Source organism: Elephas maximus, chromosome 27 (genome assembly GCF_024166365.1).
Source record: "Elephas maximus indicus isolate mEleMax1 chromosome 27, mEleMax1 primary haplotype, whole genome shotgun sequence".
In the NCBI taxonomy this organism is placed as follows: Eukaryota; Metazoa; Chordata; class Mammalia; order Proboscidea; family Elephantidae; genus Elephas; species Elephas maximus.
The window spans coordinates 28,261,465-28,280,770 of NC_064845.1; the positions used below are offsets into that span (position 1 = coordinate 28,261,465).

The 19,306-nt window shown below is 42.5% G+C and overlaps 1 protein-coding gene across 10 annotated transcripts in view; it reads left to right on the forward strand.

Moving 5' to 3' along the window:
- The window catches only part of LOC126068313 (ral guanine nucleotide dissociation stimulator-like), a 497,494-nt gene that overhangs the window by 273,486 nt on the left and 204,702 nt on the right, over positions 1–19,306 (forward strand). For 4 of the 10 annotated variants that reach the window (XR_007515599.1, XR_007515609.1, XR_007515610.1 and 1 more), the window contains 2 exons: positions 2,909–3,127; positions 3,587–4,491. The exons of the other annotated variants lie outside the window; for them this stretch is intronic. The gene's annotated coding sequence lies outside the window, so the exon portion shown is untranslated. Of the gene's footprint in view, positions 1–2,908; positions 3,128–3,586; positions 4,492–19,306 lie in introns of those variants that run through there. 10 annotated transcript variants of the gene reach the window in all.

Here is a 19,306-nt window from a genome sequence, read left to right on the forward strand (position 1 = left end):
AAACTGAGGCTCTGAGTGGTGAAGTGGCATTCTCCAGATTCACAGCTGGTAGGGAGTAGAGGCCCCATTGGGCTTTGGAGGGCAGGGCAGTCACCTTTGGAGCAGCTGGTCTAGGACTTGCTGGGTGGTGGCGTAGGTTCTATAGGTTCGCGGAAAGATGTCGATGTAGGAGAAGTCACCCTTTAGGAAAGCGGGCACCAGGAGCTCCACCAGCTTCTCCAGTGAGCCTGCCTTGAAGGTTTTCATCACCCAGGCCTCATCCAGGTCCTCGTTTGAACCACAGACACACTGAGGTGGGACAGAGGAGGAACATATTGTCAGAGGCAACCCCATAAACCACCAGGAGGGTTGGGGGCCCAGAGCTTAGACCAGGCACTCCCTGTCCCTCAGTGACCTGTGGCAGGAGGTGGGACATGAGTGCCTTCAGCAGCAAACAGGACTTGGATTTCCAAGCAGAATTGGAGGTGGGGGCTGATTACAAACATTAGGAACCTGAAGGATTTCGTTAACTAAGTAACCATTGTTATCTCCCTGAAGGAAGAGCAGTATCCCAGTGAGTCTTCACAAAACACCCCATTGAGAAAACAGAGGCTTGGTGATATCCAGTGTCTTCCCCAGTTCACCTGGTCAGAGCCCAGAACTGTCTGACATTAGTGTTCCATGATGTTTCCTCTGTGCAACATGAAGCCTGCTCTGCTCCTGACTCGGAGGGGAAGGTCTGGTGCAAGCTCACTCCCTCCCAGGTGGAGACAGTGCACACAGCAGACACACCAATGAGATAGGCAAGGCATGGATTTTTCTTTCTGTGCATTAAAGGGGGTTTTGAGAACATGAAGCTATGGAGCACCCAGACGCATACAAGGTTGAAAACCTAGAGACCCTGGGGTGGGAGAAAGACCCCCGCAAAACTGAGGATCTGAACAGGTGGCCCAGGGAGTGCAAATGTGAATGATAGGTAAAAGACTGAGAGGCGGTTCAGCTTCTTAGGGCCAACAGGTGCCTCGGAGCCACCCTGCAGTTCTGTTGGCCACCCTGACAGCAGACTGGCAAAACAGAAAGGAACCATAATACCTGGAACAGGCTCAATGCAGAGACGTGGCCAGCATCACAAACTGCTGGGCCACATCACTGTGACCGCTGTTTTGGGAAGGAGTCTGGCTCTAGTGATCCTAACTTGAAATGTGTACATCCTCCCCCCAAGCATGCCACTCCTGGGAGTCTGTCCTGGGTGGGTGAGTGTGTGAGGACACACGTAAGCGTTCCTGCAGCCCTGCAGAAGGCATCAGTCCAGGACCAGCAGCAGAGAGAGGCTCAGTCACTGTGGGGACAGGCCTCCCTTCTGGAACATTCTGCAGCGAGTCAGGCTAGAGTCCCTGACCTGAAGGGGTCACGTGATGTGTTCCGTGAGATTACAGGTTGTAGAAAAAGATGTGTCATAGCCTAAGCCCTCGTTTTAGGATAAAAGAAGCCTGCCAAGTGTGATGATGTGTGAAGCTGGGAGAAGTTGTGCGAGGACCCAGCCGACTGCTGCCTGAGACCCTGGTGTTGAAAGTTAAACACAAACAGCAGCAACAGGCAAAATATGCATGGGCTTATGTGAAAAGAAGAAAAAAAAAATTTTTTTTTTTTGTGAAGTGAAGACAGTATAAAAACCTCATTTCTGATATTCCTACAACTATGGGAAGAGTGACTTTTTAGCTGGCCAGGGCAGGGAGAACAGTGCAGAGGGGGGGAGATCATTTTCTTGTGAGGGGACTGGGGACCCTCGAAAGGGAAAGCCCTGGGAGTGACCTGAGGTCCACAGGGTGGTGCCTTGGTCATCTTGGGTCCCTGGGTAGGGACGTCACTCCCCTCCCCCTGCACTCACCCAGAACCTGCGGCAGCCCTTCATCGCCCGTTTCTTGGGGTAAACCGAGGAGATGATGCCATTCTCCTTTTCCTTGGGGATCTCCTGCGGGGAGTTCTGCAGAGACAGTGCCAGCAGCGGCCAGGGAGGCGTCAAGAGCCCCTCTGAACCACCTCCTTCTGTTTCTGCCCCTGAAGCCCTTGTGCCTCCGAGGAGCTCCCAGTTCTCCCGTGCTGGATGGGTCGGCCTGGGGGCTGTACCATCCAGCCGTGACCATGTCCACGGATAGAGGAATCAACCTCTAATTACTGCAGCAGGATCTGGCAGAAGCTGGGCTGGCACACGGCAGCTGTGGCCCAGGCAATGCCAGCAGGTAGGGCTGCACTTTGACTCTCACACTCAGGGTGAGCTGGATCTCAGAGAAGGTCCAGATGAGAGTGCTGACTTAGCCTGTGACTCCGACAGTTCCTCCCTACGGCCTGGTCTGAACTGGAGCTCCTGGGTAGACTTATATCCCACTGTTCTGTGCGATCAGCGGGGTCAGGGCAGGGAAGTGAAAGAGGCCTCCCCATTTGCCACCCCAGCCCCCAGCCTCCCCAAGGCACCCAACCTGATGGACTAGGCCCAGCCACGGTCAGACTCAGCCCCATGAACCCAGTGTGGTGAGAGGCTGTGGGGATGGAGCTTGGGGTTGCCATCAATGTGTGCTATTCCTGAAGCAGCAGCCCAATTTTCATTATCCTCATTATTACTGCTGGCCTCCCAGATCTCCCCAAGTCACATGGCTCCTCCTTCCCTGACCCCCACCACCTCTCTCCCAAATGGACCCTGCCTCATCCAACAACTTTCTGCCTCATCAGTTCTGTCCACATTTCCTCCCAGCCCCCATTACCAGGGACCCCATGAGGACAAGGGCTGGCATGGCCTGGGGGGTGGTATGACCTTGGGGAGGGGTGTGGTGCCACCCAAGTGGGGTCACCGTGGTGTCTCTCTTTTATCCTCTCTCTCTGTTTCTCTCTCAGTCATCCCGTGTTTGTCATTTATTTTTCTCTCTCCTTCCAGGCAGCAGCTGTGATGTATGACCTGCCCATGGAGAGACTCATGTGACAAAGACCTGAGGGAGGGTCCTGATCAACAGACAGACAGGAGTGAGGCCCCCCAGTCCAAAAGCTCATGGAGTCCTGCTGATAACACGGAAGTGAGTAGGGAGCAGATCCTCCCCAGTCAAGACTCAGTTGAGACCACAACCAGAGGCTCCTGAGAACTTGGAGAAGTCACCAGGTAAGCCATGCCTGGGTTCCTGGCCCACAGAGACTGTGTGCTGTTGTGTGTTGTGAGTCATTAGTTTTGGGGGTGTTGTTATCACAGAGCAAGAGAGAACTCCACCAGCCCACCAGGTCATGGGTCCTGGACCTGTTCTCCTCCTCCCTGCCTCCTCTCCTCCTCAGCTTCCTCTAGCTCTACTGGCTGCATTTCAACCACTTCTCTGGACGAACTCACGTCTGTGTCCCAGTCTCCACAACAGCTCTATCTTCTCCCTGGCTTGCTGTCCCCAGATTCGCGCAGGGCTGGTGCCTCCTGACTTTCTGGTCAGACATAAATGTCACCTTAGTGAGACCTCCTGGACCACACCCCAACTTTATCTCACAGCACCCTGCTTTATTTTCTCTGTAAAATATGCTTTTTTCTTTGCATGTGTTTGTTTTCATGCTTTTATCCATCTTCATGTCTCCCCTACAGATTGTGAGTTCCAGCGGACAGGGACCACATGGGTCATTTTCAGAACCAGCTCCTGGACAACCTGCTGATGTTGATCCTGCTCCTGCACTAACACTGGAGCTCCATAGTGCACCAACTCTTCCGTCACCACCTCCATCACCAGCGTCAGATGGACAGTCATCTGGAGGCATAGAGTTCAATCGTAGCCACCTCCTGAATGGCTCCCAGACCACCTGCTGATGTTGATCCAGCTCCTGCTCAACACAAGAGCTCTATAGAACACCAGGTCCTCCATCTCCAGCTCTGCCTCGGTCACCAGAGGTTGAGCCATTTGCTGCAAGTCCTCCACAGCCACCCCTCGTTCACAGCTAGGGAACGTTAGCTCCAGAAACACACCCTTTCTTCAACTCACCTGAGCGGGAATTTCTTTGGTTTTGTGGTAATATTTTTCCAGATCACTTTATACTTCATACTTTATTCTATTTTAACTGGTAGATTTCTCATAAAATTTGTTTTAATAATTTTTAAGTGTGTAGTATACTGGCTTTATGTACTTTTACAATCTTATTCAACCACCTTCAGTACCTACTTCAGAACATTTTCATCACCACTGTGATGGTTAATGTTATGTTTCAGTTTGGTTAGGTGATGATTCCCAGGGTTTGGCAGACGTTATGTAATTAGCCTCCATTTTATGATCTGATGTGAGCAGCCAATCCGTTGGAAGAGGAGTTTCCTTGGAGGAGTGAACTGCAAATTAACACATCTCCTGGTACCTGGTATGCAGCCGTTGATCTGGCCAAAGCCTTTTTCTTCATCCTTCTTTTGAAGGACAGGCCCTTCTTGGTGAATCACTGCGCAGATCTGCAGGATTTTGGAGCAAAGCCCTGCCATCCTGTGCAGATAACTACTTTCCTTTTTTTTTTAAATAATTTTTATGGTGCTTTAAGTGAAAGTTTACAAATCAAGTCAGTCTGTCACATATAAGCTTATATACACCTTACTCCTTACTCCCACTAACTCTCCCCCAGTGAGTCAGCCCGCGCCCTCCTTCCAGTCTCTCCTTTCGTGACAATTTTGCCAGTTTCTAACCCTCTCTATCCTCCCATCTCCCCTCCAGACAGGAGACGCCAACACAGTCTCAAGTGTCTACCTGATACAAGTAGCTCACTCTTCATCAGCATCTCTCTCCAACCCATTGTTCAGTCCCTTCCATGTCTGATGAGTTGTCTTCGGGAATGGTTCCTGCCCTGGGCCAACAGAAGGTTTGGGGACCATGACCGCCGAGATTCTTCTAGTCTCAGTCAGACCATTAAGTCTGGTCTTTTTATGAGAATTTGGGGTCTGCATCCCACTGATCTCCTGTTCCCTCAGAGGTTCTCTGTTGTGCTCCCTGTCAGGGCAGTCATGGGTTGTGGCCAGGCACCAACTAGTTCTTCTGGTCTCAGGATGATGTAAGTCTCTGGTTCATGTGGCCCTTTCTGTCTCTTGGGCTCATAGTTATTGTGTGACCTTGGTGTTCTTCATTCACCTTTCATCGAGATGGGTTGAGAACGACTGATGCATCTTAGATGGCCGCTTGTTAGCATTTAAGACCCCAGACGCCACGCTTCAAAGTGGGATGCAGAATGTTTTCATAATAGAATTATTTTGCCAGTTGACTTAGAAGTCCCCTTAAGCCATAGTCCCCAAACCCCCACCCTTGCTCCGCTGACCTTCAAAGCATTCAGTTTATCCCGGAAACTTCTTTGCTTTTGGTCCAGTCCAGTTGAACTGACCTTCCCTGTATTGAGTATTGTCCTTCCCTTCACCTAAAGTAGTTCTTATCTACTAACTAATCAGCAAATAACCCTCTCCCACCCTCCCTCCCTCCCCCCTCTCGTAACCACAAAAGTATGTGTTCTTCTCAGTTTGTACTATTTCTCAAGATCTTACAATAGTGGTCTTATACAATATTTGTCCTTTTGCCTCTGACTAATTTCACTCAGTATAATGCCTTCCAGGTTCCTCCATGTTATGAAATGTTTCACGGATTCGCCGCTGTTCTTTATCGATGCGTAGTATTCCATTTTGTGAATATACCGTAATTTATTTAACTATTCATCCGTTGATGGACACCTTGGTTGCTTCCAGCTTTTTGCAGTTGTAAACAGTGCTGGAATAAACATGGGTGTGCATATATCTGTTCGTGTAAAGGCTCTTATTTCTCTAGGTTATATTCTGAGGAGTGGGATTTCTGGGTTGTATGGTAGTTCTATTTCTAACCTTTTAAGAAAACGCCAGATAGATTTCCAAGGTGATTGTACCATTTTACATTCTCAGCAGTAGTGTATAAGAGTTCCAATCTCTCCGCAGCCTCTCCAAGATTTATTATTTTCTGTTTTTTGGATGAATGCCAGCCTTGTTGGAGTGACATGGAACCTCATCGTAGTTCTACTTTGCATTCTCTAATGGCTAATGATCGAGAGCATTTTTCTCATGTATCTGTTAGCTGCCTGAATATCTTCTTTTGTGAAGAGCGTGTTCATATCCTTTGCCCACTTTTTGATTGGGTTGTTTGTCTTTTTGTGGTTGAGTTTTAACAGAATCATATAGATTTTAGAGATCAGGTGCTGGTCGGAGATGTCACAGCTGAAAATTTCTTCCCAATCCGTAGGTGGTCTTTTTACTCTTTTCGTGAAGTCTTTAGATGAGCATAGGTGTTTGATTTTTAGGAGCTCCCAGTTACCTGGTTTCTCTTTGTCATTTTTAGTAATGTTTTGTATTCCATTTATGCCTTTAATTAGGGCTCCTAACGTTGTCCCTATTTTTTCTTCCATGATCTTTATCGTTTTAGTCTTTATGTTTAGGTCTTTGATCCACTTGGATTCAGTTTTTGTGCATGGTGTGAGGTATGGGTCCTGTTTCATTTTTTTGCAAATGGATATCCAGTTATGCCAGCACCATTTGTTAAAAAGACTCTCTTTTCCCCAATTAACTGACACTGGGCCTTTGTCAAATATCAGCTGCTCATATGTGGATGGATTTATATCTGGGTTCTCAATTCTGTTCCATTGGTCTATGTGCCTGTTCTTGTACAAGCACCAGACTGTTTTGACTACTGTGGCTTTATAATATATTCTGAAATCATGTAGAGTGAGGCCTCCCACTTTCTTCTTCTTTTTCAGTAATGCTTTACTTCTCCGGGGCTTCTTTCCCTTCCAAATGAAGCTGGTGATTTGTTTCTCCATCACGTTAAAAAAGGTCATTGGAATTTGGATCGGAAGTGCATTGTATGTATAGATGGCTTTTGGTAGAACAGGCATTTTTACTTTGTTAAGACTTCCTATCCAGGAGCAAGGTATGTTTTTCCACTTATGTAGGTGCCTTTTCATTTCTTGCACTAGTACTTTGTAGTTTTGTTTGTATAGGTTTTTACATCTTTGGTAAGATTTATTCCTAAGTCTTTTATCTTCTTGGGGGCTACTGTGAATGGTATTGATTTGGTGATTTCCTCTTCGTTGTTCTTTTTGTTGATGTAGAGGAATCCAAGTGATTTTTGTAGGATTATCTCATAACCTGAGACTCTGCCAAACTCTTCTATTAGTTTCAGTAGTTTTCTGGAGGATTCCTAAGGGTTTTCTGTGTATAAGATCATGTCATCTGCAAATAGAGATAATTTTACTTCTTCCTTGCCCATCTGGAAGCCCATTATTTCTTTGTCTAGCCTAATTGCTCTAGCTCGGACCTCTAGCACAATGTTGAATAAGAGCGGTGATAAACGGCATCCTTGTCTGGTTCCCGTTCTCAAGGGAAATGCTTTCAGGCTCTCTCCATTTAGAGTGATATTCGCTGTTGGCTTTGTATTAAAAAAAAAAAAAAATTTTTTTTTTTTTTTTTTGTATAGGTGCCCTTTGTTATGTTGAGGAATTTTCCTTCAATTCCTATTTTGCTGAAAGTTTTTATCATGAATGGGTGTGGGACTTTGTCAAATGCCTTTTCTGCATCAATTGATAAGATCATGTGGTTTTTGTTTTATTTATATGGTGGATTACATTAATGGTTTTTCAAATATTAAACCAACCGTGCATACCTGGTATAAATCCCACTTGGTCATGGTGGATTATTTTTTTGATATGTTGTTGAATTCTCTTGGCTAGAATTTTGTTGAGGATTTTTGCATCTATGTTCATGAGGGATATAGGTCTGACCTGGTTTTGGAATCAGGGATATGGTGGCTTCATAGAATGAGTTAGGTAGTATTCCATCATTTTCTATGCTTTGAAATACCTTTAGTAGTAGTGGTGTTAAGTCTTCTCTGAATGTTTGGTAGAACTCTTCAGTGAAGCCGTCCGGGCCAGGGCTTTTTTTGTTGGGAGTTCTTTGATTACCTTTTCAATCTCTGTTTTTGTTATGGGTCTATTTAGTTGTTCTACTTCTGATTGTGTTAGTTTAGGTAGGTAGTGTTTTTCTAGGAATTCATCCATTTCTTCTAGGTTTGCAAATTTGTTAGAGTACAATTTTTCGTAATAATCTCATATGACTCTTTTAATTTCAGTTGGGTCTGTTGTGATATGGCCCATCTTGTTTCTTATTTGGCTTATTTGTTTCCTTTCCTGTATTTCTTTAGTCCGTCTGGCTAATGGTTTATCAATTTTGTTAATTTTTTCAAAGAATGAGCTTTTGACTTTGTTAATCCTTTCAATTGTTCTTCTGTTCTCTATTTCATTTAGTTCAGCTCTAGTTTTTATTATTTGTTTTCTTCTGGTGCCTGATGGATTCTTTTGTTGCTCGCTTTCTATTTGTTCAAGTTGTAGGGACAGTTCTCTGATTTGGGCTCTTTCTTCTTTATGTATGTGTGCATTTATCGATATAAACTGACCTCTGAGCCCTGCTTTTGCTGTGTCCCAGAGGTTTTGATAGGAAGTGTTTTCATTCTCATTGCATTCTATGAATTTCTTTCTTCCCTGCTTAATGTCTTCTATAAGCCAGTCTTTGTTGAGCAGGGTATTGTTCAGTTTCCAAGTATTTGATTTCTTTTCCCTGATTTTTCTGTTATTGATTTCCACTTTTATGGCATTGTGGTCTGAGAAGATGCTTTGTAATATTTCGATGTTTTGGATTCTGCAAAGGTTTGTTTTATGACCTAATATGTGATCTATTCTAGAGAAAGTTCCATGTGCCCTAGAAAAAAAAGTATACTTTGCAGCTAGCTGGGTGGCGTGTTCTGTATAAGTCTATGAGGTCAAGTTGGTTGATTGTAGCGATTAGGTTTTCCGTGTCTCTATTGAGCTTCTTACTGGAAGTCCTGTCTTTCTCCAAAAGTGGTGTGTTGAAGTCTCCTACTATAATTCTGGATGTGTCCATCTCACTTTTCAGTCCTGTTAATGTTTGTTTTATGTATCTTGCAGCCCTGTCATTGGGTGCATAAATATTTAACATGGTTATATCTTCCTGGTCAATTGTCCCTTTAATCATTATGTAGTGTCCTTCTTTATCCTTTGTGGCGGATTTAACTTTAAAGTCTATTTTGTCAGAAATTAATATTGCTACTTCTGCTCTTTTTTGCTTGTTGTTTGTTTATTTTTTTCCATCCTTTGAGTTTTAGTTTGATTGTCTCTCTAAGTATAAAGTGTGTCTTTTGTAGGCAGCATATAGACGGATTGTGTTTCTTTATCCAGTCTGAGACTCTCTGTCTCTTTATTGCTGCATTTAGTCCACTTACATTCAGTGTAATTATAGATTAGTGCTGTCCTTTTGATGCCTTTTTGTGTGTGTTGTTGACAATTTCATTTTTCCACTTACTTTTTTGTGCTGAGACATTTTTCATTGTAAATTGTGTGTTCCTCATTTTCATAGTAGTTGAATTTATGTTGGTTGAGTTGTTATGTTTTTCTTGGTTTTTATTTTGAGTTATGGAATTGTTATACCTCTTTGTGGTTACCTTAATATCCACTCCTATTTTTCTAAGTAAAAACCTAACTTGTATCGTCCTATATCGCCTTGTTTTCCTCTCCATATGGCAGTTCTATGCCTCCTGTATTTAGTCCCTCTTTTTGATTATTGTGATCTTTTACATAATGACTTCAATGATTCCCTGTTTTGAGCATTTTTTTCTTTTTAAAATTAATCTTAATTTGTGTTTGTGATTTCCCTATTTGAGCTGATATCAGGATGTTCTGTTCTGTGACCTTGTGTTGTGTTGGTATCTGATATTACTGATTTTGTGACCAATTTCCTTTAATATTTTTTCTAGCTGTGGTTTGGATTTTGCAAATTCTCTAAGCTTGTGTTTATCTGTAAATGTCTTAATTTCGCCTTCATATTTGAGAGAGAGTTTTTCTGAATATATGATCCTTGGCTGGCAGTTTTTCTCCTTCAGTGCTCTATATATGTCATCCCGTTGCCTTCTTGCCTGTATGGTTTCTGCTGAGTAGTCTGAACTTATTCTTATTGATTCTCCTTTGTAGGAGACCTTTCCTTTATCCCTGGCTGCTTTTAAAATTTTCTCTTTATCTTTGGTTTTGGCAAGTTTGATGATGATATGTCTTGGTGATTTTCTTTTTGGATCAATTTTAAATGGGGTTCAATGAGCATCTTGGATAGCTATTCTTTCATCTTTCTTGATGTTAGAGAAGTTTTCTGCCAACAGATCTTCAACCATTCTCTGTGTGTTTTCTGTTATTCCTCCCTGTTCTGGAACTCCAATCACACGCAAGTTTTTCTTCCTGTTAGAGTCCCACATGATTCTTAGAGATTCTTCATTTTTTTTTAATTCTTTTATCTGATTTTTTTTCAGATATATTGGTGTCAATTCCCTGGTCCTCCAGATCTCCCACTCTGCATTCCAATTGCTCGAGTCTGCTCCTTTGACTTCCTGTTGCGTTGTCTAAATCTGTAATTTTATTGTTAATCTTTTGGATTTCTGAATGCTGTCTCTCTATGGATTCTTGCAGCTTATTAATGTTTCCACTATGTTCTTGAATAACCTTTTTGATTTCTTCAACTGTTTTATCAGTGTCTTCCTTGGCTTTTTCTGTGGATTGCCTTATTTCATTTATGACGTCACCCCTGATGTCTTGAAGCATTCTGGAAATTAGTTTTTTATATTCTGAATCTGGCAATTCCAGGATTGTATCTGCATTTGGGAAAGATTTTGATTCTTTAGTTTGGGGAGTTGTAGAAGCAATCATGGTCTGCTTCTTAATGTGGTTTGATGTCGACTGCTGTCTCTGAGCCATCTATAAGAAATTGTAATGATTTATTTTATATTTGCTCACTGAGTCTTGTTTTGTTTTCTTTCAATATACGTAGATGGGCTACTAGATTGCGCTGTTGTGATTATTGTAGCCCTTGAATCACTTATGTCCTATTACCAGCTGGTTTGGGCTGTTACCAGATATAGAAGCCTAAGAGTCCATTCACTATTCTTGAGTAGAATCTGATTTTGGGTCACAAAGTGTGTGGTGCAGAGTGTCACCTATCCACCTAGAGGAGTAGTAGTGGTCATCACTTGTCGCCTGTGAACATGGGCTCGGCTGTAGTCATAAGTCCTCTGGTTGGGATCATTCTATGTGAAGAGGGGCTGAAGGAGTAAGTGTGTCTGTGTGTGTGCTGAGCTAAAAGAGAGAGGAAGGAGGGGAGAAAGATAATGTGGAAAAGAAAACTAAAGCAGTATTGGAGGCAGATGAAGGGACAGAGACTAAGGAATTTTCTTTCTTGGCTTAACTGAAATGAAACAGAGCTGAGCTTTCAGCACCCAAAGGCCACTGTGTAAGGGAACCTCAGAGGAATAACTCAATGGTGATCAGGAAGCTAGAGCAACCCAGCCAGGGGTTAGGGCAGAGTCCAGGAGGCTCCTGTGTTGGCCACTTTTTTCATCTCTAGGTTAGACCTGATGACTAGCATCTAACGTTTCGTGTTCCCTGACAAGCTGGAGATAGCCTGTTGTTTTTTAGTCTTTAAATATTGTCATCTGTACCCAAAATCTTCTGCAAAAGACCTCTTTAAAGCATTAAAAAGTAAAGGTATCACTTTGAGGACTAAGGTGTACCTAACCCACACCATGATATTTTTAGTAGCCTCATATGCATGCCAAAGGTGGACAGTGAAGAAGGAAAATAGAAGGAATATCTCGACATGCCCCACACCACAGGACCCCTAGAAACTTCACTGAGGTGGAAGGTGCCTGAATTTTTGTGGGATAATTTCCCACCCTCTAGCATGCAGCTGTTTTACGAATAAGTCCAGAGTCACTGACACTTCTTCCTTACTAGGTCCAATCAGTTATGGACCCATGTGATGTCTTGTGGAAGGGGAAGGTGATAAAGTTCCCAGCAGTGTAAATTACGACCTATGGCTGGAGAGTTGATGTAGCCATGAGATAGGCAACTGAAAGTGTATTGCTCATGAAGCTGGAGAGACAGGAATGTCCCAAGTCCATGGGTCAGGAAAGAGGCTTCTGATTCACATAGCCACAGGAGCTATAAACTCAAGATCGGCAGGCCGGAGACCAGGGCTGTTGCTCACAGTCTGTGAAAATGGGCAAATCCCAAGATTGGCAGGAAGACCACAGCTAAGCTGCTAGCTCAAGTCCCAAGAAGTAGAGGTCAGAAAAACAGAAGCCAGCTGCAGGACCCCGAATGAGTGAAAACCCCCGAGCCCTGCCCGAATGTCTGCCAACACTCAATGCAGGCTGCATGCCCAAGGAAGCTCCCTTCAACTGCTTGGCTACTCACAGCAGATCCCATCATGGGGTGATCCCATATCAAATCTCAACAGGGAAGGGATCACAACATTACAGGACTGCCAAAACGCTGAGAATCATGGCCCAGCCAAGTTAACACACAATCTTAACCATCACAGATCTTGATCTTCTTGCCCTTCCACGAGACCTCACACTGGTCTATTACATTCATGACATCATGCTGATTGAACTTAGTAAGAAAGACGTATCAATGACTCTAGACTTATTGGTAAGACATTTGTATGCTAGATGGTGGGAAATTATTCCAACCATAATTCAGTTTCCCTACACCTCAGTGAAATTTCTAGGGCTCCAGTGGTATGGGACATGTCAAGATATTCCTTGTAAAGTGAAGGAAAAGTCAATTTATCTGGCCCCTCCCACAACTAAAAAGGAGGCACAACACCTGTTGGGCCACTTTGGATTGTGGAGGTAACTTATCCCTCATTTGGGTGTGCTACTGTGCCTATTTATCAAGTGACTCAGAAAGCTGCTAGTTTTGAGTGGGGCCCAGAACAAGAGAAGGCCTTGCAGTAGGTGCAGGCTGATGGTGCAGGCTGCTCTGCCGCTTGGGTCATGTGATCTGGCAGATCCGATGCTTCTGGAAGTGTCCATGGCAGATAGAGATGCTGTGTGGAGTCTCCTATTAGTGAATCACAGTGCAGATCCTTAGGATTTTGGAAGAAAGCCCTGCCATCCCATAGCTAGGATTCATGGGTCCAGGAATCAAGGGATGGAAATGGAAGTGGCACCATTCACTATTACCCCTAGAGATTCACTTGCAAAATTTTTGCTTCCTATCCTCAAGACTTTATGCTCTGCAGGCCTAGAGGCTTAGTTTCAAAGTGAGGGATGATCTAAGCAGGAGACAAAACACTGATTGAACTGGAAGTTAAGAATGCCACTAGCCGGGGGCCAAGATGGCGGACTAGATGGACGCTACCGCAGATCCCTCTTGCAACAAAGACTCGGAAAAACAAGTGAATCGATCACATACATAACAATCTACGAACTCTGAACAACAAGCACAGACTTAGAGATGGAAAATGAACAAATACGGGCAGACAGCGACTGTTTTCAGAACTAGGAGCCAGCGTACCAGGCAGGTGACCTTCGGAGCCCGATCTGGGGCAGAGACCAGGGGCGCAGACGGCACAGACAAAGGGCCCAGCCGTACCCCCCCGAACCCATCCCGGGAGGGAGTCTAGCTGGTTGGCGCGGGCGGCGTAGCGGCACAGCCGGAGGAAGAAGCACCCGGGAGGCGGTGACTAATCTTGGAGCGGGGAGAGCAGCGTCCCAGCCGGGGAGCCGTCCCGCCAGGAGTTTGGCGGGAAGCGGGTGGGGCGCGAGCAGGGGGGGGTCAGCTATATTTCCCTAAAGCGACCCCGGGGCGTGGCCCGCACGTTCGTGCGGGGGGACGCCCACCCAGTTCGCGCTAGCAGTGCCGAGCACCGGAGGGAGAAGTCCCCGGGAGGAAGTGACTGGTCTCGGAGCGGGGAAAGCAGCGTCCCAGCCGGGGACCCGTCCCGCCCGGATTTTGGCAGACGGGGGCGGAGCGTGAACACGGTGTTCAGCTCTATATTCTGTGGTGCTACACTCCTAGCTCTCTGATCCCTCCCCCACCCTCCCCAGGCAGTTCCATTAACATCCGAATACCCGGAGCCAGAGGGAGAATTCAGATAGGCATCTGACTGCATTTTTTTTTAGCTGATTACCTGGAAAATCTAGTTTCCCAGTGATGGCTCAGAGACAGCAGTCCATATCAAACCACATAAAGAAACAGACCATGACAGCTTCTCCAACCCCCCAAACAAAAGAATCAAAATCTTTCCCAAATGAAGATACAATCCTGGAATTATCAGATACAGAATATAAAAAACTAATTTACAGAATGCTTAAAGATATCACAAATTAAATTAGGATAACTGCAGAAAAAGCCAAGGAACACACTGATAAAACTGTTGAAGAACTCAAAAAGATTATTCAAGAACATAGTGGAAAAATTAATAAGTTGCAAGAATCCATAGAGAGACAGCATGTAGAAATCCAAAAGATTAACAATAAAATTACAGAATTTGACAACGAAATAGAAAGTCAGAGGAGCAGACTCGAGCAATTAGAATGTAGACTGGGACTTCTGGAGGACCAGGGAATCAACACCATCATAGCTGAAAAAAAGTCAGATAAAAGAATTAAAAAAAATGAAGAAACCCTAAGAATCATGTGGGACTCTATCAAGAAGGATAACTTGCGAGTGATTGGAGTCCCAGAACAGGGAAGGGGGACAGAAAACACAGAGAAAATAGTTGAAGAACTCCTGACACAAAACTTCCCTGACATCATGAAAGACAAAAGGATATCTATCCAAGATGCTCATCGAACCCCATTTAAGATTGATCCAAAAAGAAAAACACCAAGACATATTATCATCAAACTTGCCCAAACCAAAGACAAACAGAAAATTTTAAAAGCAGCCAGGGAGAAAAGAAAGGTTTCCTTCAAGGGAGAATCAATAAGAATAAGTTCAGACTACTCAGAAGAAACCATGCAAGCAAGAAGGGAATGGGATGACGTATACAGAGCACTGAAGGAGAAAAACTGCCAACCAAGGATCGTATATCCAGCAAAACTCTCTCTGAAATATGAAGGAGAAATTAAGATATTTACAGATAAACACAAGTTTAGAGAATTTGCAAAAACTAAACCAAGACTGCAAGAAATGCTAAAGGAGATTGTTTGGCCTGATGACCAATAATATCAGGTACCAACACAATACAAGGTCACAAAACAGAACGTCCTGATATCCACGCAACTCAAATAGGGAAAGCACAAAAACAAAGAAATTAAGACTAATTCTAAAAAATAAATAAATAAACAAAATAATACACATAACAGGAAATCATGGAAATCAATAGATAAACGATCACAATAATCAAAAAGAGGGACTAAATATAGGAGGCATTGAACTGCCAGATGGAGAGTGATACAAGGCGATATAGAAGGATACAAGTTAGGTTTTTACTTAGAAAAATAGGGGTATATAATAAGGTAACCACGAAAAGGAATATCAATTCCATAACTCAAGAAAAAAGCCAAGAAAAAAGGTAACGACTCAACAAACACAAAGTTAAACATTATAAAAATGAGGATCTCACAAGCTACTAAGAAAAACGTCTCAGCACAAAAAAGCATGTGGAAAAATGAAATGGCCAACAACACACATGAAAAGGCATCAAAATGACAGCACTAAAAACTTATTTATCTATAATTACGCTGAATGTAAATGGACTAAATGCACCAATAAAGAGACAGAGTCACGCACTGGATAAAGAAACACGATCCATCTATATGCTGCCTACAAGAGACACACTTTAGACTTAGAGACACAAACAAACTAAAACTCAAAGGATGGAAAAAAATATATCAAGCAAACAATAAGCAAAAAAGAAGAGGAGTAGCAATATTAATTTCTGACAAAATAGACTTTAGACTTAAATCCGCCACAAAGGATAAAGAAGGACACTATATAATGATAAAAGGGACAATTGATCAGGAAGACCTAACCATATTAAATATTTACGCACCCAATGACAGGGCTGCAAGATACATAAATCAAATTTTAACAGAATGGAAAAGTGAGATAGACACCTCCACATTTACAGTAGGAGACTTCAACACACCACTTTTGGAGAAGGACAGGACTTCCAGTAAGAAGCTCAATAGAGACACGGAAGACCTACTTACAACAACGAACCAACTTGACCTCATTGACTTATACAGAACTCTCCACCCAACTGCTGCAAAATACACTTTTTTTTCTAGTGCACATGGAACATTCTCTAGAATAGACCACATATTAGGTCATAACACAAATCTTTGCAGAATCCAAAACATCGAAATATTACAAAGCATCTTCTCAGACCACAAGGCAATGAAGCTGGAAATCAATAACAGAAAAACTAGGGAAAAGAAATCAAATACTTGGAAAATGAACAATACCCTCCTGAAAAAAGACTGGATTATAGAAGACATCAAGGAGGGAATAAGGAAATTCTTAGCAAGCAACGAGAATGAAAATACTTCCTATCAAAACCTCTGGGACACAGCAAAAGCAGTGCTCAGAGGCCAATTTATATGGATAAATGCACACATACAAAAAGAAGAAAGAGCCAAAATCAGAGAACTGTCCCGACAACTTGAACAAATAGAAAGCGAGCAACAAAAGAACCCATCAGGCACCAGAAGAAAACAAATAATAAAAATTAGAGCTGAACTAAATGAATTAGAGAACAGAAAAACAATTGAAAGAATTGACAAAGCCAAAAGTTGGTTCTTTGAAAAAATTAACAAAATTGATAAACCATTGGCTAGACTGACTAAAGAAAAACAGGAAAGGAAACAAATAACCCGAATAAGAAACGAGAAGGACCACATCACAACAGAGCCAAATGAAATTAAAAGAATCATTTCAGATTACTATGTAAAATTGTACTCTAACAAATTTGAAAACCTAGAAGAAATGGATAAATTCTTGAAACAATACTACCTACCTAAACTAACACATTCAGAAGTAGAACAACTAAATAGACCCATAACAAAAAAAGAGATTGAAACGGTAATCAAAAAACTTCCAACAAAAAAAAGTCCTGGCCCAGACGGCTTCACTGCAGAGTTCTACCAAACCTTCAGAGAAGACTTAAGACCATTACTATTGAAGCTATTTCAAAGCATAGAAAGAGACGGAATACTACCCAACTCATTCTATGAAGCTACCATCTCCCTGATACCAAAACCAGGTAAAGACATTACAAAAAAAGAAAATTTTAGACCTATATCCCTCATGAACATAGATGCAAAAATCCTCAACAAAATTCTAGCCAATAGAATCCAACAACACATCAAAAAAATAATTCACCATGATCAAGTGGGATTTATACCAGGTATGCAAGGCTGGTTTAATATCAGAAAAACCATTAATGTAATCCATCACATAAATAAGACACAAGATAAAAACCACATGATCTTATCAATAGATGCAGAAAAGGCATTTGACAAAGTTCAACACCCATTTATGATAAAAACTCTCAGCAAAATAGGAATTGAAGGAAAATTCCTCAACATAATAAAGGGCATCTATGCAAAGCCAACAGCCAATATCAGTGTAAACGGAGAGAACCTGAAAGCATTTCCCTTGAGAACGGGAACCAGACAAGGATGCCCTTTATCACCGCTCTTATTCAATGTCGTACTTGAAGTCCTAGCCAGGGCAATTAGGCTAGACAAAGAAATAAAGGCTATTTAGATTGGTAAGGAGAAAGTAAAGCTATCACTATTTGCAGATGACATGATCGTATACATGGAAAACCCTAAGGAATCCTCCAGAAAACTACTGAAACTAATAGAAGAGTTTGGAAGAGTCTCAAGTTATAAAATAAACATACAAAAATCACTTGGATTCCTCTACATCAATAAAAAGAACACCGAAGAGGAAATCACCAAATCAATACCATTCACAGTAGCCCCCAAGAAGATAAAATACTTAGGAATAAATCTTACCAAAAATGTAAAAGACCTATACAAAGAAAACTATAAAACTCTGCTACAAGAAATTCAAAAGGACATACTTAAGTGGGAAAACATACCCTGCTCATGGATAGGAAGACTTAACATAGTAAAAATGTCTATTCTACCAAAAGCCGTCTATACATATAACTCACTTCCAATCCAAATACCAATGTCATATTTTAAGGGGATAGAGAAACAAATCACTAATTTCATATGGAAGGGAAAGAACCCCCGGATAAGCAAAGCATTACTGAAAAAGAAGAAGAAAGTGGGAGGCCTCACTCTACCTGATTTCAGAACCTATTATACAGCTACAGTAGTCAGAACAGCCTGGTACTGGTACAACAACAGGCACATAGACCAATGGAACAGAATTGAGAACCCAAATATAAATCCATCCACGTATGAGCAGCTGATATTTGACAAAGGACCAGTGTCAGTCAATTGGGGAAATGATAGTCTTTTTAACAAATGGTGCTGGCATAACTGGATATCCATTTGCAAAAGAATGAAACAGGACCCATACCGCACACCGTGCACAAAAACTAACTCCAAGTGGATCAAAGACCTAAACATAAAGACTAAAACGATAAAGATCTTGGAAGAAAAAATAGGATCAACCCTAGGAGCCCTAATACAGGGCATAAACAGAATACAAAACATTACCAAAAATGATGAAGAGAAACCCGATAACTGGGAGCTCCTAAAAATCAAACACCTATGCTCATCTAAAGACTTCACCAAAAGAGTAAAAAGACCACCTACAGACTGGGAAAGAATATTCAGCTATGACATCTCCGACCAGCGCCTGATCTCTAAAATCTACATGATTCTGTCAAAACTCAACCACAAAAAGACAAACAACCCAATCAAGAAGTGGGCAAAGGATATGAACACACATTTCACTAAAGAAGATATTCAGGCAGCCAACAGATACATGAGAAAATGCTCCCGATCATTAGCCATTAGAGAAATGCAAATTAAAACTATGATGAGATTCCATCTCACACCAACTACTGGCATTAATCCAAAAAACACAAAATAATAAATGTTGGAGAGGCTGTGGAGGGATTGGAACTCTCATACACTGCTGGTGGGATTGTAAAATGGTACAACCACTTTGGAAATCCATCTGGCGTTATCTTAAACAGTTAGAAATAGAACTACCATACAACCCAGAAATCCCACTCCTCGGAATATACCGTAGAGATACAAGAGCCTTCACACAAACAGATATATGCACACCCATGTTTATTGCAGCTCTGTTTACAATAGCAAAAAGCTGGAAGCAACCAAGATGTCCGTCAACGGATGAATGGGTAAATAAATTGTGGTATATTCACACAATGAAATACTACGCATCGATAAAGAACAGTGACGAATCTCTGAAACATTTCATAACGTGGAGGAATCTGGAAGGCATTATGCTGAGCGAAATGAGTCAGTTGCAA